Source organism: Equus przewalskii, chromosome 1 (genome assembly GCF_037783145.1).
Source record: "Equus przewalskii isolate Varuska chromosome 1, EquPr2, whole genome shotgun sequence".
Lineage (NCBI taxonomy): Eukaryota > Metazoa > Chordata > Mammalia > Perissodactyla > Equidae > Equus > Equus przewalskii.
The window spans coordinates 166,197,079-166,221,934 of NC_091831.1; the positions used below are offsets into that span (position 1 = coordinate 166,197,079).

At 38.9% G+C, this 24,856-nt stretch overlaps 1 long non-coding RNA gene across 3 annotated transcripts in view; it reads right to left on the reverse strand.

Annotated features, from left to right (window-relative positions):
* LOC139084687 (uncharacterized) overlaps window positions 1-22,417 on the reverse strand; it is a 258,448-nt gene extending 236,031 nt beyond the window's left edge. Inside the window, exon 1 of one of the 3 annotated variants that reach the window (XR_011542267.1) lies at window positions 22,106-22,417. This is a non-coding gene — a long non-coding RNA (uncharacterized lncRNA). The remainder of the gene's footprint in view (window positions 1-22,105) is intronic. The other 2 variants (XR_011542260.1, XR_011542277.1) reach the window with 2 other exon arrangements.
* Window positions 22,418-24,856: the final 2,439 nt, after the last annotated feature.

Below are 24,856 nucleotides of genomic sequence, written 5' to 3' on the forward strand. Positions count from 1 at the left end.
TGGATACTAGCCTGTGTGTGTCCCCCACAAGATGCAAAGATGATGGTGAGGACCCTGACTCTCTTGGCCTTGACCCTAGCAGGATCTCTAGCACTTCATGGTATTGCAATATGGTATTTAGAAGCTGAGTATACATATGTTGAATGAATAGTGCCCTCTCTATTCCACAGAAAACTCGGAGTTTATAATGGAGATGATCAACTGATAATAGAGTGTGAAATTTAAAAACTAGAGTACTATCGTCAGAGCATGTGTCTTTGTGTAGATAACTGCATGAACACATGCAGTCAGCATACCATTGTGAATACTTTCTAGAAATCATTCGCAACTTTAGAAAGTTAAAATTCTTATTGTGATTATTATTATTAAAAGAGGATAGCATTGCAACAAATTGATAGGGCTATTATTCTTCTATGTTTCCTCAGTATTCTTATTACCTCAACACCTGAGAATAGATACAAATGTAGACATAAATGTTAATGATCATGAAATTTCCATTTCAAGACATTCAGATTTCGTCTATTCCTGAAAAAAATTATTTTGAATTTATGCCAAAGTTTAACCTATTTGAAATAGATCTCACATTAACCTATTCAAAACAATGCCTAAATGTGAAGTAGAGTTGCTACTTCTGATTTTTGTTAACTCTGATAAACAAAATCTACAATTATTTGCAAAGAGATGACCACTCCAAAACATCGAGGTAAGCTGCTTTCAATATTTGTCCTTCTTTCTTCTAATTCATGATTCCAGAAAATACAAGAAGAAATTAACTCAGCGCAATTCATAACTGCTGCTAAGAAGGGATGTATTAAGTCAAGGCCCTTTCCAAAATGATATTCCTCCTAAAAAGTGGCATATTTCTCCTAAATCGAATATGGCAGCAAAATTAAAGGCAGAAGTTAAGCTATGTATTTCTGAATATGGAGTAAAACTGTTCTATACCCAGAGCTCACCCTATACAGTCAGTGGCTCCTAACATCTCATAATATCGGGGAAATATTTGATAACGGTCCTGACAATCACTGAGGAGGATGCAGGGAAAAGGGTACACTTAGGCACATATGGTGGGAACTGCCCCCTATTCAGGGCTTCTGGAAATTGATATGCTCCCAGATTGACAAAATTGCAGGGTGTGATCTCGCTCTGGAATCCAGGGAGTTTCCTCTGGGAGAGCCTGGCGCTAGGACATGTGTCAAGACACTCGCAGAGGAGAGGCTGAATGGGCGAGAATGATACAAGTTGTCTCATGGTCACAGAAAGGGAGACATTCTTCATCTTTCAACGGGTTGAGGGCAATCTGCACACAGAAACATTAGCACTCATGTCAGTGTAAATGGTCACCGAGAGCATTGGCATCCCCGGGACAAGAGTCTGAGTCAGTAAAACTGTTAGAAACCATGTCTTCACTCCCACTGATGGCTCGAAGCTGTACACTGACATGTTAAAAGAGAATTTTCAGAATAGTATTGAGGGGATGTGGATTGAAATAAACTAAAGCATGCTTATAAAGGACTATATTTTTTCAATGTTCACTATCATTCTCAAAAGGAAATTCTGAAAGTAAAAATAGTACTATTCAAGATTCCTCAAGGAAAATTTCAACCGTTTCTACAACAAAATGGCAGTTGTTATTTTGGCAACCAAGCAGTGTTAAATTTAAAAGAAAGTTATGCATGTTTTTGTATGTGTTTATATATGATTCTTGTATTACACGTGGAACAAGGGCTGCTACAAGACATTCCAAAGAAATCCAAATTTTTTATTGTCGCTGAAATTCTGTGGGAATGACAGTACTTCCACGGCCATGTCATTCCCAGCAGAAAGGGGTAATGGACCAACTAACAGAGCCAGAAAAATGAAATGTCAAAAGGAGCAAATACACAAAAATGTAACTAAAGGGAAGTACTATCCAAACCTGAGACATGTAGAAATTACTGTCAATGAAGCAAACATTGCAGTTATGCTTTACTATATTTGACAATATAACAAAAGCTGGACTTTCATTTTTTGCTTCATTTCCCACTACCTCAATCACAATAGAGTCTTATAACATTTTAACTATAAATATATATGTACATGAGTATATAACATATACGTGTGTATATGCATGTATACACATAAATATATACATACATATATTTTTAAAATATAGAATCTCACTGTTTTGATTTACAAAATATTAAAATTCATTTTCTCGGAATGGTTGGAACATAAGCTACTCTGATTAAGTGCGTGCTATATTCGGCTTAACTGAGATTTATGATATATAATGTGTGATGTATCAAATTTCAAAGACTGTGAATATGATAAATAAACACAAAACATTCATATGCTAAATATCTTTAATCTTTTCTTTTTGGATGATTTAGAATATGCTTGCATGCCATCCAGTAAATATGTTATTATAATAATTAATATTTTAAATTAGAGTATCATTAATAACATTAAGTCAGAATGCAATTTTGAGTTTAAAATACTAATTAACAAAATGAAAATATTTCCTTATTTGATGCATGGTTGTGTAATTCATGTTTTTATTTGAAATTGGCCTATATTCACATTTTGGCTGTCCAGGAGGTGATCACCTGACCTCAGATTGTTCAGATTCCAGTCCTTAATATTTTAATTTTTCTTTCTGCCTTTGACTATTTATTGCTTCATCACAACTTGATTACAGAAGGGTCAGGACAATTCTAAAAAGGGAAACAAAACAGAAAACACTATTTACAATATATAATGTGTTTTGGGTCTACTATATTCTCCATTTTGCGGACAAGAAAACTTGGTTCTGAGGGTTTTAAATGACTTGTCCAGAGGCACAAAGCTAGCAAGTAGTAGACTCCTAAAACATCAAGACTGACTGAAAAGACGATTATTTTGTCCTGTAAAATGGGTCAATAAACAATTTTTTTTTTCCTGAAGAAGATTCACCCTGAGCTAACATCCTTGCCAGTCTTCCTCTGTTTTGTATATGGGTTGCTGCCACAGCATGGTTGCCAATGAGTGGTGTAGGTCTGCACCCAGGAACTGAGCCCAGGCCACAGAAGTGGAGTGTGTCAAACTTAACCACTAGACCATGGGGCAGGCCCTGCCAACAAACAATTTTATACTAATTTGGAAGCTTAAAGTCAGAAAATTTACTGCTGGGTTTAAATAAAATGGAATTCTCTAAGCAGTAATGAAATGTTTCTGGAACAGGGACATTTCCAGAGACTTTGCATTCCCAGCAGGAACAGACAAGGGCCCAACCAACAAAGCGCAGATTCAATGACCACAAAGGTGGCTGAGTGAGGCAGGATTTGAACTTAGGCTCTCTGGCACCAGAGTTCGCACTTGGAAGCACTGTTCTATGATGCTCTACCACTAGTCAGTTTCACCAATTACTAGAAACAGTGCTGAAGTGGTTGGTAAAAAATTCTTTACCCTATTGATTAAAATTATATTTGTGAACTTTCCTTGCACTAAAAAAATTCCCATTCCTTTCATACCACAGACTATTGCCAATCAGCTATAATTTTATCCAAGCAGATGAGGCAAATTAGTTATATAACATGAACAACCTCCTAATCCCGTCAAATGAAGTATTGATACATGTGACACTTCTATAAATAGAAATATCCTATATAATTTGTTCAGGAATGAAGATTTTTTAAAAAATAAAGACATACAATTTTGAGGTAGTGATTTCGACTGGCTCAATATTAGCTAATGGATAAGAATGAGTTCAAATTATATTAATTGGCTGAATGTAAATAGTAATTGTAAAGGTCATAAAAGTGGTTTATTCTCTTAATTAGATAAACATTTTCCTAAAAATATTAATTATATTATGAATTTTCCCTACAAGCTTGTTTAAGATAATTCATATACAGGGAGCCCAAGCTTACTGTATTATGAATTATTTTAAGTTCCACACAATAAGAATTCAAATTAGCATTTTCTTTTAGGTAACAACATAAATATGCATATAATACAGATTGAGAAAGATTTACAATTCTTTAGCTCTTCAAAGAAAGAAACTCAATCAAACATAGTATAATGATGCCCCTGGATAATTATAATGAAGTAATAACTGACCTTAGCCGTGTACTAAACTGTGACATCTCGAATTCAGTTGCCAATATAAACTACAATTACCGAATCACTTGGTGGTTTAGAAAATCAAACCACATTCTTTCCAGCTATTCTTCCGGCTTGGCATTACCTTCTAAATTTCAGGCTTACCCAGGTCTGCTACGGTGTAGCAACTGCCTACATTTATTGACAAGCAAACATTTTCTGATCTGTTGCCACATAGAAAGGATCACCCAAACTGAGAGGCCAGATTAAAAATTGAAATCCTGTCAAATGTCCAATTCTCAGCATGACTTATTATTTCGTATTGTCATTTTCTGTACCCACAGAGTTAAGTCTTGTTAATTTTAGCACATTTAAAATAATCCTAAATCATGGGTTTAAAACTAATGGGGCTGAACAGACATTTATTTATCCTGCGAAGCAGGCCAATAAACAATTTTATGTTTCCAAATGCTAATTTGGAAGTTTGAGAGTCAAAGAATGTATTGCTAATTTTAAGTAAAATGGATTACTTCAAGTAGGCAGAAAAACAAACATACACATGCTGAAAAAATATTCTTGCGTGATGCCTCTGATGCCCACTTTGATGACAAGATGTAACAGAAAACAGAGAGCTTCAGCTCTTCAGTCGCCAGTTAAGATGCAAAGTCTTGGGGAGGGTGAGAAAAAGGCATAGACCTGTTTGCTTTGCCCTAGTTCTTTAGGTCTGAAACAAAATCCACATCTAAAAACATTAATTACAGTTAATGGCGCAAGGGTTTGTCATGATTCACCTAACACAGTGAACTCGCTTGCTGATTACACTTGAATCTTTTTCCTTTTCTTTTCTAGTGTTCATTTCAGTCATTGGCATGTTCAAGTTAAAACAATAAAAAGGGAAAGTGATTCCCTTAAATGGTGTTCTCAGAAAGTTGAGAATTTACCAAGTTGGGCACATCTTCAGTCTTCATAAGGAAAGCTTTAATTTACAATCACTGTGAAACCCCATGATACACTGAAATAGTACATTGTCAAAAGTACCAAACTATTGGGAAAAAGATGTTAATGTGATGATATTTCTAATTTTAGTTTATCCCTACATCACAATCCTATAACACCTTTCCTCCAAGGAGATCAGGATGCTTTATATTTAGAAAAAGACGGAAATGCAAATCAAAGCGAAATTTCCCCCAGAATTATGTTGAAAAAATTAAGAGTCATAGAAAAAGAGATAAAGGGCATTAGAAAAAAAATAGAAGCATGAGCAATAGGAATCCATACAGGTCCTGGCAAGTTGTCTGACTTAAGCGTTATGTTTTTGCTGCTATCTTGTCTAAATTTAACAGCAAAGATAGAGAACAGATGCTGTCCAAGGTAGACCTCTGTTTGGTCCCATCTAGATGTCTCCATGTAGCACCATAATTTGACCATTTACATAATTCCCCATCATCAGTAAGGCTAAGTTCATAATTTTTCTTGGAGAATTATAAAATATCCAGGCTTTTTTAATGCGTTTTATTTTGCACATGTGATTTTTGTGCCTGATGACAGTGGGAGGGAAGGTCACTTAGAGAGAAATTTGCAGCTATTCCAGACATCTTTAGGATATCTTTATTCAGCTATTTCTCAGGATTTATGAGCTTTACATCAGTTCTTTCCTTCTATTTCGGTATGGTAAATGTTTTGTGATGTCAAAAGCTGCCAATGAAAAACTTCCAATAATTCAGAAACAAACATAAATTTGATTTGCGCTTATCTAATGGTATCTATATAGAGGCATGGAATCTGAATTAAGATGGCTTATGTTCAAATCATGCTACATTAACATCTACTAATTGCTGCCTGAAGTACCTTGGGCAAGTTATTTAACCTCTTTGTGCCCCAGTTTCCTCCACTGTTCAAATGGGCATGAAACATTTCCTCACAGGTTCTTGGGAAGATTATTATGTGGCATGTAGAAATAGCTCAGTGCATTTATCTATTAAATGCATTGGAGACATTTTTTGTTCATCTACTAACAACAGTGAAGAAATTTGATTCATTGCTCTTTGAAAACACTCTATGCCCTGCCTCCAGGGGCTAGCAGCTCATAGTCTGAGAACCATGACTCTACTCTAGGACACTCCTTAGGGAGTTTTGGGATAAATCCTGACACAAGTAAGAGTTTATACGGGCGTTTTGAGAGATAATAAAAGGAGATAAGCCGTTATGTTGGATAGATCTTGCTTACTGCAGAGTTGCTTTGTTTAACATAGACCTACATAGGCTAGTGCACAAATACAGTAAAGAAATATATAAAAAGAGTAACAGTGCTCATTTCTATCTTCTACTCAGCAACTTTTTGCCGTCCTCTGAAGTAAGGCATAGATTCATCTGACTGTCACAAAAAAAAACAACCGAGCTTGTGTTATGCTTCTTCAGAGGACTGCAAAAAAAAATGCTAAGGAGAAACTACATACATTAAAATGGTGAGAATTATATCAGTTTGGTTCCTTAGGATAACTAGAAAATGTGGATCAAATTTCTTAAAAGAGCTGGACAACACTGCCATGAATGCCCCCTAGAAGCAGGGCTGAGAGCGCTGGACAGTCTAACTCAGTCTAGGGGCCCTGGGAGCCGAGAAGGCACTAGTATTTGGGGCCTGGTCCTAGATTCTACACCAAGCTACCACAAAGCTGATCTCAGGCAGGACAAAAATATCAACAGAGCCTCCAACTCATACCCAACACAGTAAATCTTCTATTTTGGATTCTTACTGTAAGTAATAAGCAAAATCATGAGACATGAAGATTTATCTTTCCATTTCTTAACTATGCTGATTCCAAGAAGTAGACTTGAGCTAATTCACAGAATATACTCCACCGGAAGGTATCAAATTTGTTCAAACAGGTGAAGAACACTTATGAACATTCAAGTATCCACTTACCTTCCACAAATCTCTAGAGAACTGCAAGGTTTATGGGTAACAACAATTCTTAAGCAGTATTTCTAAACATACACCATACACCTTCTGTTGGAAAATATAAATAACTTAACTTATCTTAGTTAGCTTTACTATCTGGTCAAATGCTGTGATTTAAAACCTGGGCAACTCTGCTTCCTAGTTCAAATTTTTCTCATTCTATTCATTTGTACCCTCGTATCAAAGATTTTCCCAAGATTAAATGAACGTCCAAATCCTCTGAGGGGTGCTACCAGTCTGGCTGCCCCCCCAGGTGCGGAGTCAGCACTTGGAGACCCAGCACTTCTCTTCATTGATTGATAAGCGACACCTCTTTCCTTGGTTTGTAGGCAGAGACATAGGAACAGACAGTCCAGCTACAACATGGAGCTTTACACACACAACTGAAATTAGACTTCTTTTTTGAAGTAGGAAAGCAATCTAACAAAAAATATAAACCTATAAAAATACTCTACATATACAACAGTTTCACAAACACAGGAACAACTGAGTTTTTCTACCCTTGATTCTAGCAGCTTGCACTCAGTCATTCATTCATTCACATAGTCAGTCGACAAACTTGACTGTTTATCCGGCACTGGGCTCTGTGGATGCTGTAAGAGCTCCAAGTCCAATGGGGGACTTCTTAAAAAGACCAATAAAACATACTGTGTGTTAAACAAAGTGCTTGGAGTGCAGATGTCTGAACAATTAACTTCATCTGGGGAAACCCCTGAAAGCTTCCTAAAAGAAATGATATTTGCGCTAAGTCTTAAGAGATTAACATAAGTTAGCCAGACAAGGGTACAGCACCACAGAGACAACGAGTTAGCAAAGTCCTTGTTGTGTCTGTAGTGTGGGGGCTGGACACTGGCAGGAAAGGGTGGTGAATAGCCTAAGTGGTTGGAGCAAGACCAGAAAGGCAAATGGAGGCTGATTTTGCATATCCTATATGTAAAACTACATTATTTAGATAATATGCTACAGATATCTTGAAACCATGGAAGATTTTAAAATTTGGGAATGGCAAGCTTACCTTCGATGTTTTAAAGGCAATAATTCTGAGTGTTTTGTGGAGAAGGGATTGGAGTGGAGGGTGAGGCTCTGGAGACCGGATCCAACATTAAATGAGATCCAGAAGGAAAAGCTTAGAGCCCCCACACAAGACAATGGCAGAGAAAGTTTGGTCACATATGGAATATTTTAAAGATAATAATTCATATGACTATTGATTACCATTATAAAGAGATTTACCACTTTGTAGAAATTAAAGATGTGGGTATAAATAGTTAATTGAGTTTATCTATTTTTTATTTCAACTTTACTGTCTCATTTTGAAAGGCAATTTATTCTTACTTTCTCTATAACATTACCTTTCATTTATTTCCAAACACACAGCAATTAGATTTCTGTGTACAGCGTTATATTTTAACTATTTCAGGAATTGTCTAATCCCGTGGGTGCTTTATAGGCCGTTTCCATACTTTACTGTGGCATTTGATATGGTTGACAATTTCCTCTTCAAAAGGAAACCTGTCTTCCTTTGGCTTCCACGTCATTCTTCTTTCAAGGTTATTGTTCTACTTCTCCAACCACCTTTTCTCAAGGCTGCATGTTGCCTTCTCCTCATTATCTCCCTCCTTAAATGCTGGTTTTCCCATGGTTCTGTGTTTCTGCCTGGCTCCTTCCCAATCGGCCACGCCATCTCATCCATTTCTGGGTTATTAATCACCACCTATCTGCTGGTGACTCAAATTAAACATTTATCATCAAGCGTTTTTTAAGAACCTACCTTGTGCCAGGCCCTACACAGTATGTTGGGATTTTGTCATAAATAAATCTAGTCCCTTTTCTCAAGGAGTAAGTTGCCATTCACTTGAAAGAGAAGTGAGAGAACCTCAACACGGCAGGATGTTATGGGAAGACAGAGGAAAATTATAAACATGTTTCGTGAGGGGTAGAGGATGAGTAGAAGGTAGTTAGGGAAAGGGATACATTTCTGGCAGAGGAGATATGGAAAAAGTGGAACCTCTCTATGCCTTCAATTTCATCTTCTATCAGGATTCAGGATAGAGAGTGCCAAGTGATGAGGTTGTAAAGAAGGCAGGGTTCAGATGAAGCAGGGCCTTGTGTGACTTGTTAAAAAGCGTAGATTTTATTTTATAGGTCATGGGGAACGTCGAAGTACCAATCATTCCAGCAGGTATGATTAGAAGGGCACAAGGCTAGAGTCAGGGATGGTTAGGATGCTGCTCCTTGGTGGTTAACATGAAAGACAATAAAAACCTGATTTAACAGTTCAGTGGTAGTGCGATGGAGAGAAAGGGGAAGTTTCAAGAAGCATATAGGAGATAAAGTCCACACTATTTAACAGTTGATTTTATGAGACATGAGGGAAAGAGACTCACCTATGGAGTCTGCTCGATCTCCTTAATAGTCCTCGATAGCCATCAATAGAGGAATGAAAGTTTGTTTATAGATCATTGAGAAGGGAAGCAAGAAAGATAATGAGTCAAGTTTTGGACATGACCCATTTTAGAAGCTGGCAAGACATTCATATAGACAAAATCCAGCAGTTCAGTCATTTGAACCTAGAAATTCTAGAAAGTCTGATGTGGACACAGAATTTACTATGTGATCTAAGTGCTCTGTGTATATTAGCTCAACTTGTCCTTCCCTACTATCTTATGAGATAAGTACCATTATTATTGTAATTTTACAATAACTTGCCAAAAACCTCATAGATTGTAAGTACTGGCACCAAGATTTGAACTCCTAGTTCGAGCATTCACATTCTTTACTAGTCTGCCATACTGGTCCACACGTATTTGTAGTAAATGAGTCTGTGAGAGGTGATGACTTCAGCTGTGTGAAGTGATAAAACCAGCAGGTCAAGGGCAGAGCCCTGGAAACAGTCCAGTATATTTTTGAGTGGAGGTAGAAAGGAGGAGTCTGGGAAGAAGATAGAGATAGACTAGAAGGGCCAAAGACTCCAGGAACCTGGAGACTGCAGTGTCATGGAAGGGAGTATGTGGTTTCCAAAGGAAGCATCAGCACTGATGCCCAAACTGTGTCTCTAGGTGATTCTGTATCATCAGCTCCAAATACACAATTAACGTCCCTCAGGACCTCTCCACTTTGATGTTTCTCAGGCATCTCAAACTCAACCTCCTCTAGGTATCGCGCCATTACATCCTGTACTCCAGATCAGGGTTTCCTAACGCCTGCACTATTGACATTTTGGGCTAGATAATTCTTTTTGTTGTGTGCAACTGTCCTGTGTATTGTAGGATGTTTAGCAACAGCCCAGGCCTCTGCCCAGTATAGGTTCATAGAACACTTCCCCCAAGTTGTGACAACCCCAAATGTCATCAGATATTGTCAATTATCCCCTGGGGGTAAATAACCCCCAGTTAAGAACCTCTGCTCCAGACCCATCCAGATAACTTGTGGTTCTCTGAAAAATATGGTTTTGCACATGGTGTTCTCTGGAGTGGTCTTCTCCCCACTTTCCTGCCAAGATGCTTCCTGCTCATCCATGAGTACCCAGATTGAGTGTCATCCTGCCTGTGAAACTCTCATTTGTGCCACTACAGTACCTTGTATATACTGCTTTTATTTCACATTTTATTGTAGTCATTTCTGTGAAATTGTTTTCCACAAATGGACTCTTGCATGTTCTTCCAGACCTGGCACATAGAAGTTGTTCAATAAAATTTGTTTAAATAGATGAATGAAAGGAACTATTTCTTTGTTTTTTGACAGATAGAATATTAACATTTTCTATTAAAGTTTTACTACTAGAGGTTCTCTTTTGGAAGCCAAGAAAGTATTTCTGGCTGATTCTTTCTTGTGTTATTTATTTTTAGTCTGTACTTTATTTTTCTGTGTCAATTTATTTCTGATTGAGCCAATATCAATAACTATCCTTATTACAGTCATGCATGGCTTCATGACAGAGATATGTTCTGAGAAATGCATCGTTAACGATTCCGTCGTTGTGTAAATATCACAGAGTGTACTTACTCAAACCTAATTGGTATAGCCTACGACACACCTAGGTTATATGGTACCAATCTTATGGAATCACCAATGTATATGCAGTCTGTCATTGACCGAAACATCGTTATGTGGTGCACGACTGTATTCTAATGTCTTATTCAACTTATTAGCAATCACTAATTATATTAATAATGATTTATTATAATAATCACAATTATATTAAATTTAGTAATATAAACTTAGTATTTTTCATTTCCAGTATTGTATTCTTCATTTCTGATTGGTTCTTTTTTATATTTTCCAATTCTTTGTTGACGATCTCACTGTGTTCATCCAGTCTTCTCCCAATATCTGTGAGCATCCTTATGAGCTTTGTTTGAACTCTTTGTCAGGTAAGTTGCTTATTTCTGTTTCATTTGGTTCTTTTTCTGGGGTTTTGTCCTTTTCCCTTGTTTGGAATATATTCCTTTGTCTCCTCATTATGCCTCAGTGCTTATATCTATGTATTAGGTGACTTGGCTATGTCTCCTGATCTTGGAGAAGTGGCCTTCTGTAATAGATGCCTTTTGAGGCCCAGTAGTGTGCTTCCCTCTGGCCATCAGTCCAAATGATCCAGGGGTGACCCCTTTGTGGGCTACTTGTGTCCTTCTGCTGTGGAAGGGTTGCTCTTAATGCAGGTACCCAGGAAGACTAGTCTCTCCTTCCCTGAACAGCTGTTTGTAAATCCACTTTGGGGAGCCTCAGCACCGTTGGCTACAATGTCTACAAGCATACTCCTATTGGAGTTTTCCTCTTAATTGGGTTGTTACCCAGTGTAACTGGTTGCTAGGCTCAGGGGCGTACAGTTGCTATAGGCCTGAGGCCTACAAGGCTGTTGTCAGTTTTCTTAGGAGTGCAGCTGAGTGGGGCTGGCCCTAGGCATGGGAGCACCCAATTGTTTCAGGCTTTGGAAGGTGGACCTGAACCTTTTTATGGCTATTTGTGAAGCACAGGCTTTGTGCTGCTGATAGACCCCTCCCCCCACAGGTCAACACACACCGTCAACACAATCCTGGTCCGTCCACACTTCCCAACCCCTTGGAGCATACCCCAACGTCCCAATGCGGTTCTCCACCAATCTCCACCAGTGCCCCCCACGGTTCACCTGGTCCTCACACAGTCCCTACCCCACAGAGGCAGACACACTAGCCTGCCTGTAGAGGATCAAGGCACCCAGGCAATGCAGGTGGACAAGTAGCCTGAGGGCTTGCTGTTGGGTGGGGCCAGTCCCTAGGGCAGACTTCCTGCCTTGGCAGAACTGGATTAAATCTGCACTCTAGTGGGTGTGGCAGACCCCTGGGCTAACAGGTCAGGGGAAAAACTTCAATGGCGTCTGCCAGGGTCTGTGTCAGCACGCCTGTACTAGGTCACAGCAATGGCCACCACCAATGTCTCAGTCTCTGGAGAGGTCTCTCCTCTCACTGAGATGCACTCAGAGCCTACCAGGGGAGTCTCTTTTCACCAAAGGACTGTCAGCCTTCTTTCCGGTGATTTTCAGTTTCTCTCTGAGACAGGTGAGTTTGTGCTTGGGCCCTTTAAGACCCAGGTTTTTTCACCTTTCATCCAATAGCTTTCCTGGGGATACTCCCCCACTGCAGCTAATAGCCAGCAAAGCCAGATAGTAAGCCCCTCATCTCAGTTGTGCTAAGTCTGAAGGATGCTTATAGTGGTAATGTGCCCCTGCTGAGATCCCCACATCTCCAGGGAAAGGCTGTGTACTGTAGGGTGGCTCCCGCCTGGCCGGCTAAGAAACTCCACTGTTGGTGAAGGTAGCTTTTTTTCTCTCCAGAAGGAGTCTCTGCCTCTTTCGCCTCAGTCAGGACTGTCCTTTGTTGTGGGGGCTCTCTTTGTCCATTTTTCAGTTTTCTATCCAGGGTAATTTTTCCAAAAATAGTTGTAACCTGGTTGTGTTCATGGGAGAAGGTGAGTTCAGAGTCTGCCTATGCTGCCATCTTGATGAGCTCTCCCTAAACTTAATATTTTAATTGCTTTCAAAATTATCAATTATTTTAACGGGATATTTTATTTTTAATTTACTATTTTAGAGGATGCGTATAGAAAACATGTGCAGGATTTTCATGTGATAGTTTCAGTGCTCTTAGCAATATAATAATGTTTTCCATCTACATATCATCGTTTATCAGGGGAGCACAAAACCATTTCAGTTGGCAAATCCCTACATATCTTAGTTAAGAAGGTAAATTTGGTCATTTGCATTTTGTATTTAAATAAATAAAATGCAATATTTTTTCCTAGAAAATTCTTGACACTTCTGAGACTAACATGAGGAGCACCTATCACCAGACTTGCTCCCATGATGCAAAGCTGTTTGAACTGTTAGTGGGAATAACTAGCGTTGGTGGACTGGATTTCAAGCTTATGAGAACACGTGGAGAAGGACTACACGTGGAACTTGTTCTCAGAGAATTTCATCAGCTCTGAAATTCATACTGAGCTCATGTAAGACTTCCTTCCTCTAATGGTCTCAATGCTTTCTTTACGTCTGTAATCATTATACGATTTCATTAGTATTTGTGGTAAAACTTAGAAAACCTCAAATGCTCTTAAAAGAAAGTTACTAGTGTGTGTGTTTCTTTAAACAAACACATGAAAGGGTTTCTTATTAATAAGACTACCGCTACTTCTTCATAATCCCTTTTACAGTTTTAAATCTGGGAGTGTAATTCACCACTAGGGGATTACTATAGTAGCATTGAGTTTTAAGTCCTAAATTACAAAATTCTCAATAAATAAATTTCAATCTACTGCCAATTACAGGAATACAGCAGCAAATAGTACTTGGCAGGCACTGCATGATATGCAGATTGAGGCCAAATCTTTGGTTCAACTTCACTTGTAGACTGGGGAATGAAGGTACCCATTAAATTAGCAAAATTTTTAAAGATAAAGAACGTTCAGATTGTGGGGACAATAAACCATTGGAATCCTTTCTAGGACAGTAAGTTCATTATTGTGAAATTAAGAAAAGAATATAATCTAATTTAGTCTTTTAGGTTCCTGGACCCAGTTCCAACATGTATGTTGTGGGGCCCCAGGGGGCACTTCCCACACAATACCAAGAAATTCTCAGACACCAGCAGGGAGTCTGAGAATTCAACTTAATTCTGACACTATCTACCCAGAGATAGCATCAGACTCCACAGGATGAGGGCTCAGTCCCGTAAGATTGCCCCCACTCTCCCCACTTCAGACGTCAGTCACAAGCCTGGGCTGTTACCTGTGCTTCTGACCAATTGGCTACAAACTGGAGTTTCCAACAACCTCCTCCAACTCAGAATGCCAATCACAGGTCCAGGTTGTTACCTGTGCTTCTGGCTGAATGGCCAGGTTCCACCGACCCCCTCATCAGGTCTGATTAATTTGCTAGAGCGGCTCACAGAACTCAAAGAAACATTTTATTTACTAAATCATCTATTTATTATAAAAGGATATAATTCAGGAACAGTCAGATAGAAGAGATGAATAGAGCAAGGTGTGGAGAAAGGACACAGAGCTTCCATACTCTCTCCAGGCCACTACTCCCCTTCAATCTCCACATGTTCACCAAGCTAGAAGCTCTTCGAAGCTTATCCTTTTGGGTTTTTATGGAAATTCCAGTACATGACATGATTGATTGAATCACTGACCTTTGGTGATTGATTCAACCTCCAGCCCCTCTCTCCTCAGAGATCCTTCCAAAAGCCATTGACATTAACCTTATTAACATAACAAAAGATGTCTTTATAGCTCTTAGCATATTAAATTCCAAGGATTTTAGAAGCTCTGTGCCAGGAATGGGTTGAAGGCCAAATATATATTTCTTATTATAAATCATAATATCACACCCAGCAATCTGACTAGTAACTTGTGATAGAAAGATGAGAAATCATTCTCACAGAAACAAATCACCAGTATATACGGATCTACAGACAATGATGTTTAGCACAGCATTTTATCTTATAATAGCAAAAGTTGGAAACAATCTGGATGGTCATCCATGGGGAATAATTGAATAAATTATGGCTTTTATACCATATACCATATATATATATACCATGTACACATATATATATATACCAAATTACAATATTATGCAGTTATTAAAAGAATAAAAGAATAAGTTAGGTATGTGTACTAATCTGGAATGTGTTCAAGTTTTATTACTAAGAGAAAAAAGTGAAATTGCCAACCAATGTGTACATGTGATTTATTCTCTAAAAAAAGAAAAAAGAAAAAATCTCACACATACACATATTTGTATACACATATGTATGTGTGTGTATACACATATGCATATATGTATAAATATTTACATACATTTGTATGAGCACAGTGATGTGTGTGGGAGGAATCATAATTATTTCCACTTTTATTGAGAGTAAGAAAAGTAGCCTTAAAGGGGAAAATGGCTAAGGGGAGGCTAAGAAGCTATGTATACACACACACACACACACGCACACACACACACACAGATATAGTTTGACCTGTTATAATAAGTGGACATTACTTTTAGAATTTGAGAAATTCTGTTTAATAAATATAAAGTATTTTTTTTTTAAAGTAGAAGCAACATCAAAAACTACCTTCATCTCTGAGAATAACTAACACACACATATATATATAAAAAGGACTAGGGGCCAGCCTGGTGGAATAGTAGTTAAGTTCACATGCTTCACAGCAGCAGCCTGGGGTTCACAGGTTCGCATCCCAGGCCTGTACCTACACAGCGTTTATCAAGCCATGCTGTGGCGGCATCCCACATACAAAACAGGAAGATTAGCACAGATGTTAGCTCAGCAACAATCTTCCTCACACACACAAAAAAGGATTAAAATTGTGTGTGAAAGAAATTTAGAAGTAGCAGGAAAACAATAAAAATTCAACCAGGGGATATCAGGAACCTCAGAGGTGAGGCAGGATAAATTCTGTCTGAGCTTTTGCAATAGCATATCAGGACAATCTAAAAGAGAATCAAGAGACTGAATACTTAACCTGGCTCAGGTTGTTCTTTTCAAATGTTCTTTGATCAAATTTCATATTCCATTAAGCAAATACAATTTGAAAAACTAAACTGAAGTTAAATCACAGAAGTCAGACTTTGGGCTGAAAACCTATCAGCTTACAGGTGCTCACCACACAGCAATTGAGCTATCTGAGCATATGGAGGACTGCAGAGTATGAGTCTTGATCCTCTTAGTTAAGGAGCTGGTTATTTAGATAGGATTCACAAAGGAAATAATTCTTAAGTGACACAGGACAGTAAGTATTCAAGTGCCAAATGTTGTCTTATAGACTTTTAACGTAATGTCAGAATGTAGAAAGCCAATGGAAATGGTTCCAGAAAGTAACCTGGAGGAAGGAGACGAGAGGTAGTATAGATAGGATGTGGGAGCCAACAGGGCATCATAGACAAAAGAAATGGGATGAGTGACTGCAACAACAGGAAGTGAAAGGAGGCTGGAGGAGTAAGTAGGGTGAAGTCTGAAAAAAGAGGAAGACCAATACCAAGGAATAGAGAGAAATGTGTTTGGAGGAGAGAAACAGGTGGGCTAAAAGAAAATAATGGGCCTGGAATGCCCGGTGCAAAAGATCTGGGAGCCTCTAAGATTTTTTGAGGAGAAGAGCAACACGCTGTGGAAGGAGGAGTTGTCTGGCTATGTGCACAGTGGAAGAGAGGATGAGGAAGATGTAAGATGTGCCGATGAAGCATTCCTGGAAGAGAAAGTAAAGGCTCAGCCTAGGCATGTGCTGTCTCATAGTGATATTATAACAACCACATTGTAAGCCCCTTGGGATTCCCCATTCCTTTGCATTCCTGCAGCCTAGAATTGTACTATACGTAGAGGTGGATACAATAAATGCATGCTGATGAGGAAAACAAAAGGAAACGTGGGAAATGAGAGGCATTTTTAAGGAATAATTGAATGGAACCTCACTAATGGATATAAGGAATGACAGAAAAGCTCTAATCATAACTCCACAATTTCAAGCTGCGATGATGAAATAATAATAGCAGTGTCCTTGAATAAGACAAAGAGGACGTAGAAAGAAAATAGTTTTGAGAAAAATCCATTTAATTTTTATTTTATAAGGCCATTTTTTCTATGCAGCAATGATCTATTGAAACACCACAGCCTCTTCTTTGGACTTTAAAAACTAAGGGAAGATGTAGCTCTTTGAATAAAAGCAGAAGAGCCACCAGCTGCACACACACTTCCGAAATATTGATTCATCAATTCAACAAACGTGAATTGAGAATGACTGTGAACCAGAGACTATCTAGGTGCTTGGGACAGAAAGAGAAACAAGACGACATATTTACCCTCAGGGTGCTCACTGTCCCAAGCATGAGACACATCATTTTGTAGAGTGACTTTCCTTTTGCAAGTGTTCTGAAAAGTGCTATGAGTTTCAATGGTGACGTCAGGAAACTGCTGGCATTGGAGGGAAGTGGAGAAAACATCTCAGAGATGTTATTTGAGCCTGATATCAAAGACACAGAATAAATAGACAACTGGGGAAGAAAAAGGAGAAAAAGAGCAGTTACAGATGTGCAGTGCTCCCACGGTATCACCTGCCAGCCGTGTTTTCTAAAAAGAGCCACTTCCCCATGTCTACCTAACCCAAGGTAGACTAAAGAATTCTCCAGGCATTTGAACTTGGAACTTTTTTAGTTGTCTGGAGCGAAGCATAGAAAATTTGGGGGTTACACTAAGTCATGTCCTGCCATTTAAACAGAACCACAGAAGCATCCAGCACACAGTAAGGGAAAATACTAAATAGATGTGCCCAGAAGACAGAAATGTGAGGTGAAGAAAATGATCCTCAGTGTGTTTAAGCGCCGAACTGAATGTATTCCTGAGGCCAAAGCTCATTCTTACCCTTAGCTTCCACTAGCCACTCCCTTTTACTTATAATTTGCTTCTTTTCTTTTCTTTTCTTCTTCTTCCCTTTTTTGTTTCATTTTAACTCAAATTTTGTTACATGTAAGGAAAGTCAAACTATGTAAATGGCTAATATATTCAGGCAATTCTATTAAGCGAGCTTGGGTAAATTACTTCACGGAATTCTCAATATTCCTAAGTGGAAGTTATTATCCCCACTTTACAGTTGAAGAAATTAAGGATCACATTCATGCAGGGCTCTTAGCAACTCATAAGCGGTAGACGTGGAATTCTGGCCCAGCTCTTGTTCCAAGGCTATTTTTTCCTCACTGTATTATACCACATTCCAAAAAGAGAAGCACATGCGCAAAAGCTCCCAGAGGCAAGAAAGGGCCGTGCATGTCTGAGGCCCTGTACCCCTTCCATGTAGCTGGGGAAGGAGCTCACAGGAGAAAGCTTTAGAAAAAGAAGCTTGAGAGTAGGTTAGGGTGAGCTCATGAAGGACCTGTTATCCTAGGGAATTTGAACCTGATTTAGTTACAATGGAGAATATTAGCTCTCTTTTCCTGTTAAGCTCTTTTAAAGCCAAAGGAGAGACGGTATCAGATTTTGTTTAAGAAACGCAATAAGGGGAGTATTAAGGATAGATTAGAGAAGAAAAAGACTGTTGAGAAACTCCTGCGATAACCTATGGGAGAGATGGTAAGGGCCTGATCTAAGGTGGTGATGGCAGGAGAGAGAAGGTAAATCTCAGACATATTTCAAATACAATGTCCAGGACAGAGGACCACTTGACAGATGGAAGAGATGGAAGAATTGAGGCTGATTCCATGGTTGGACACCTGATGTAAGGGATAACAGGGCAACTTTGAGATCAAGAAGGTGGCAAAATTGGTAAATCTTGGAGCTCTTGATCATATTTTAAAAATGGACTCTTTGTGCTGCTCTCTGAATTATGCTGGCATTAGATTCTGTCTCATTGGGTTTAAGCTCTCTCCCTAAGCTTCAACAAAAGATAAATACAGGACATGTTATTTTCAACATTTCCCACTTATCAAATTTATTGAGCTATGGGTAGATACTATTTTAAGTCTAAATCTAATATTGATCACTAACATTTACCTTTCTTCTTGGCTGATTGCTTTGGATCTGGGTTCTTCGGAATAATGAAAGAGTTCTGTTTGGGAAACAAAAGCTGTTTAGAACTGAAATGGGGGGTGAAGAAATCCTCTCCTTTTTGAATCCTGATGTATTATTCCCCAAGGCAGTCTCCTGAATGAATCTTTTTCCTTTGTTGTATAAGAGCCTTCAAAAGCAGTGAAGAACATTCATTTTTCTACTTGATTTTGTTACTTTGCCAGGAATAGCACAGGGGTCCCTTTAGCGAGTGAGACTAAGGGCACTAAAATGGTTGGAAATCACTGAAAACAGTAGCAGGTTTATTTGAGCAAAATCGGCAGGGTGGTGTAATATACATTTTTAAAAATGCATTTTCATTAAAATTAAAAATGAGCTTCCAAACAAACTCTGGAAAGGGCTCCAAATACAGCCTTACAAACCCAAAATGAAATCAATAAAAAGAAACCAGCCAAGCAGCAAGTTGAGAAAACACCAATTAGAGATTTTAACAAACAGAGAAGCTCACTGTGGGGTACAGTTTTTAAATCAGACAAGAGAAATTTGGGCTTTTTTCTCCACCTCAGCACTGCTCTACTGTGCTCTGCCTGGAACTGAAATTGCTGGGATTCAGAATGCACCCCAGGAGGAAACCACAAACAAGTGGGCGCTCTCGGCATTATATCCGAGCAGATGAAAGCAAATATTATTCCGATAGCTTTTCATTTTGCCCTCCAAGGAGCTTTGCATTATTATCCATGACTAGGGATTTTAATAGTCAAACCACCACAAATTTGTCAAACACTCAATTTCCGCCTGGTTTCAGAGTGCAGCTTCCACTCACGGAGGTTAACTCAGGTCTCTGTAGCCAATGAATTTTTTGAAGCAAATCACACTCTGATAGCCTGTCTGAGCCAGCGTGCGTCCACAGACGGCAGGTAGGTGAGGTTCATCTTCAGCCCCACCTCCCACCGCAGCTGTCAGGCCTGGCCAGGCACTCTTGGATGCGGTCCTGTGCCTGGCAGCGCCCACTCTTTTGCCTTTCCCTGGCTGGCTCTCCTTGGAGTTTAATTGCCCATCTCCTGTTAAAACTGCCCTACATCGTTCTTAGACCCCCTGGAATAAGCTTTGTGCTTCTTCCCAGGTGAGGCAGTACAGCTTGTCGGGGAAAATCACCCGTCAGTGCTCAGGAGTCCAGCGTTTTTGTTTCATCAATTCCACTTAACAAAGAGGCACTCACACAATTTGAGGAATAATAAAGCAATTTTTATGTGTAGATTATTTCATTTATTTGATTATTTCTACTTGATATATATTTATATATGTGTATATATGTACGTGCATATATGTGCATATATGTACAGGTATATGTATGTGTAAACGTGTGTGCATGTGTACGTGTGAATATGTATACATATGTATACACACACATATACGTACATATACACACACTTCTTTTTTCTCCAACCCTAAGGCTATTTTGTCTGAGGATGTAGTTTTAGGTTCCTATACAATAAATACCTATTTATTAAAGGAACATCTGCCACTTTAATTATGTTTCCTTTTAGCCATGAGTTTTAAGTCAAAGCTCATAATTCTTGGTGATATGGTGGGTGATAGAGTTGTTTATATTACACAAGGCCCACCAGTATAAGAATGAAACTTCTGAAATATATTCAGAATCCCACCATTTTCACTGCCTCCACTGGGACCACCCTCACTACCAAGCCACCATCTTTTCTCTCCTAATCATTTTTCTTGCTTCTACACTTGTCTCTCTGTTCTCAACACAGCACATGGAATTATCTTTTTAAAATGTAGCTTGCATCACATTATTCAGACATTCCAGTGGTTCCTCATTTCCCTCAGGTTAAAAAGAAGTCTTTGAATTGCCCACTGGACTCTAAACGATCTTGTCCTCCTCATCTCTTTGTCCTACCATCCAGCTACTCTCCCTTAGCTCACTCACTGCATCACCACTGAGCTCCTTTTGACACTCTTCCCCCTAAAGCCTTCCCTCTGCCTGGAATGTTCTTTCCTTAGACATAAGCTTGGTTAACTTCGTCACCTTCAGTCTTTGCTTAGTAAGGCTTATTTTGACCATCCTACTTCATATTGAACTTGCCCCCCAACCAACATCAGCCCCTCTCCTGGTTTTCCCAATTATCCAATTTTACTTTTTTTCGATAACACTTCCTACTTTGCATACAATCTAATTTAGTTATTTCTTATTTCTGTTTTTATAGTCTGTCTCCCTTTCCAAAAGGTAAGTTCTCTGAGGGTGAGGATCTTTGTGTAACTTTGCTCATCACTCCCTAAATAGGAGCTTGTGCATAGTAGATGATCAATAAATATTTATGGAAAGAATGAACACTGTCCAATTACATTCAAAATTGTGGATTGTATTTTCCATTTTTAATAAGTGATGCAAATGCATATATGCAGATACTCATATCATTTTAATTATGAGCTTCCTATTTGAGCATGTGAGGAAATGGATGATTTTATTTTTTGGTGGAATATGGTTAAGAAAATGTTAGGATGTTTAAAAAGAGGTGTCGATTGGTTGCACGCTTAGGTTTGGTGAACAACATTGAACGAGCACCTGCCTTCTTTGGAATATTTGAGGTATAAAGTTGAACAAGTCATGTCTCAGAAATATTAGTGTTGGGTGGAGAAGACTTAGATGGAAACAAAAGAACACAAAATAGATTGATAAGTGAAATACTAGAATCATCCTAGGGGAGCAGCAGTGACAAGCAAGAGAGTGACTCAAGAAAAACATAGACACTGCTGAGGTTAGAACATGATCCAGGTACCTTCAAAGTGACTCTTTAGAGCAGGAAACATATATGAGGGCTTGGGATTCTGTCTATTTTATCCTGTAGAGAAGACCTGAATGCCAGGGCTCCTCCACGACTCTGTTCTCTGAGTGTTCTGGCTTCATTTAAGCCAGGCTATGGACTAAAGCACATGAACAGCTCGGGCTAACACACATGTCAGGATAGAGGACCACAGGGGATGGGGCAGAGGAAGAAAAACAAGAGGAAAACAACTCTCTTACCTTTGTAGGGAGGTCCTATGATGTCGTATTGAGACTCCACAGTGTAGACACCAGCACCAACTAGAATGCCATGACCTTCCTCTAATCTAGAAGTAAAACACAGAGTGAGGCCCCATCTCCAGATTCAGGAGTTAGGGAGAAAATGCTCATTCTTGCTTGAGGATTAGAGGGCTCTAGCTCCCTGCTCACAGGGTGGAGAAAACCAGAACAATAGAGTCCATCATCTACACATCAATGTGACCAAAAGATAAGCATAAATTGTGTCTATTTATTTACAGGTCAAGTTTTCTGCTTGAGTTAAGTTTCTATGGAAATTCTTACTCCATGCTGTTATGAAGAGAAAACTCTGTTTCAACAGGCTTTGGATTCCGGTCCAGGCTCCAGCCTGTCTCCGAATCCAAACAGAATCCTAAAATCTGTTCCTGCTTCTCCCAGAACTTGCTGTATTTTCTTTGCCTCCTGCCACCACACAGTTGGATGGACACCAAGTATAGAAAATTTCAGGCTCAAAAGAACATTTTAAGAAAGTTATGAGCCAGATTCAATTATTTGTATAATAAGAATCATCTCTCAAATAATATTATTGTAATACATCTTTGAGCACCACTTAAAACAACTACAAGTTTAAGCTCCAGAGGCAGATGGACGTGGGTTGGAATGCCAATTTTGCCACTTATTAGCTATTTTACTTTGTGCCTTGGTTTTCCCATCTGTAAAATGGGGGTAATAATTGAAATGACATCATAGAGCTATCGAAAGAACTACTGAGAAAATGTATATACAGTGTTGAGCACAGTGCCTGACTCCTAAGCAATGTTCAACAGATCAGTTAGAATTGTTGTCATAGTGACTATAATTTTCATTATCAACCCTTAGTATAGATGTTTGTGAGTCGTCCAACCCTAAACTGGCATCTGAGTACCTTTTTAATTTTTCACGCTCAAAATGAATCCAGTTGTTACCACTTTCTCTGTTGCATGGGTATCCTCTATCCCTGGAGGGGAGAGCAGTAGATAAAAGTAACAATGACAATTATTTTAGCAAAATTTTCCTTAACAAAATGGTAAAAGTGAAATGTTTGTTAATACATTTCAGACTCATGGTAAGAATGCTATCAGCAGAAGTTGATTAAAAAGCAAAGTTTTGCTAATTTTAAAAAGTAAATCCTTGAAGATTCTTTATGCTATGGTATAGTATAGGCAGTACATAGATTTAGGAATAACAGTTTTATTTACTAATTCCAGAATCCATTCACTTTGTACACACTGCACCCCATTCCTTTCCCCCTCATTAATAGATTTAGAACTGACAGTGCTTTCACTTCTGAGTATAAAGAATAATTTTCCTCTGAACATAGAGACAACTATGAAATCAAAGTTTAAAATATAGCCCTCTTCTCACAGCGCTTCAGATTTCCATTAAACCTCCTCCCACCCTCTCAAATTAAAGTTTGAAAAGCAGAGCTCAGAAATAACCTGACAGGCACTAGTGCCTCGTTCATTTCCAGCAAGGAAGCACCAATTTGATTCCTACCATAACAGTTTTTGCTGTTGCCAGTGCATCAAATTTTTTTAACACAGCTTCTCAAGTGATAGAAATCATCCCGTCACTTTGTTTCATAAAATTGACACCCTGGGGAAATGCAAAATAGAGGAAGAACCTGAGTGAGGCTGCTCCTCCAACCCCTGCTAGGTATTCCTGAAATTCTCTTTTCCTCTTCAACTAATGTCATCAAGTCCCAGTTGCTTGTTGTTCTTTTCTCCTTGTTCTGCTCCGTGTGCTACAGCATGGCCTCGGCTTCCCTCAGCACAGGAGTTGGTGTTTTTAAAAGTGTTACTCATAGATCGGGCTTCTACTGCTGGCTGATTGGAATGCAGTGACAAAGAAAAAAAAAGGGAACTTGTTGAAATTATTTCACACACAGAGCAATAAACATATGGAATAAATTACTACAGAAGATGATTCAAAGAGTTTAAGAAACACCTGGATTTGTTTCCGGAGGCAGTGGATGAGGGAGTAGAGTGAGAAGCAGGCGGTGAAATGAAGCATGCTCCCAAAGTCAAGTGTGAAGGCTCCAACCTCTTATTGAAACCGCACCTCTTGCATTTATCAGGAGCACCAGCTACACACAAGTCTATTTTAAGGGAAAAGTTTCTCAAATAACCTGGGAACAAGTCAGACTGGATCACAGGTGCTCCTTTCCTAATGGGATTGGCCTCTGGCTTTGAGAAAAGTGAATGATGGAAGGTTCTTCTCAATCCAGAAGAGGGGAAGATATCTGAAAAGGCAAGGACTCAAATTTAGCAGTTGATTTGATCTCTGAGCCAGGCCTAACGTGTTAGCCACATCTCTGAGCTCCTTACATCGCCTGCCCTCCCCACTCCCCAGACACCTGGTGACCCTTCAGAAACTGCCATGCTCCTCCCAGTCTGTGTGTTTGTTGCTGTTTCTTTTCCTAACTCTTACCCTCATTCTTCAGTCCAGAAGTCACCCTTTCTGTGATGTCTCAGTTTATTGTCACATCTCCCTCTGTGTTCCCATACCACGTGCAAAATGTCTTTATGCATGTATTTTATTAATATTTTTCTCCTCCACATTTCACAAAGTGCCTGGCTCTTTGGAGATGTTTAGTATTTTTAAAATTTATCTTGCCTCACTTTGTTCCAGAGAGGATTTAAAGTGCTTGATAAAAATAATGGCTAATATCATTGAGCCTGTAACATGTGCCAGGCATGTTCCAAGTGCTTCACG